Raw genomic sequence first — 626 nt, 5'->3', positions numbered from 1 at the left:
GGGGGCTGAGGAAAAGAGGCTAACTGGAAGGTGATCAGTGAAGCAAGGCAGGTGGGGAAAGGTCAAAGGCTGGAGAAGAAAGAATCTGTTACGAGAGGGGAGTGGACCATAGGAGAAAAGGAAGGAGGAGGGAACCCTGTGTAAAGTAATAGGAAGGTGAGAAGAGGTAAAAGGCCAGAGTGGGGAACAGATGAGGGAGGAGGGGGAGTGTTTTTACCGGGAGAAATTGATAATTGTGCCATCAAATTGGAGGCTATCTGGACAGAATACAAGCTGTTGCTCCTTCACCCTGAGGGTGGCCTCATTTTGGCACAAGAGGAGGCTATGGATTGACATGTTGGAAGGGAAATGGGAATCAGAATTAAAATGTTTGGCCACCCAGAAGTCCTGCATGTGGCAGATGGTGTGGAGGTGCTCGACGAAGCCTCCCCCAATTTACGATGGGTCTCACCAATGTTGAGGAGGCCACATTAGGAGCACTAGACGCAATAGACGACCCCAGCAGATTCACAGGTGAAGCGTTGCCTCACCTGGTAAGACTGTTTGGGGCCCTGAATGGCAGTGAGGGAGGAGGTGTATGGGCAGATGTAGCACTTAGGCCACCTGCAGGGATAAGTGCTTGGGAG

This window comes from Mobula birostris, chromosome 21 (genome assembly GCF_030028105.1).
Source record: "Mobula birostris isolate sMobBir1 chromosome 21, sMobBir1.hap1, whole genome shotgun sequence".
NCBI lineage: Eukaryota > Metazoa > Chordata > Chondrichthyes > Myliobatiformes > Myliobatidae > Mobula > Mobula birostris.
Note: the sequence above shows the minus strand (reverse complement) of the source record.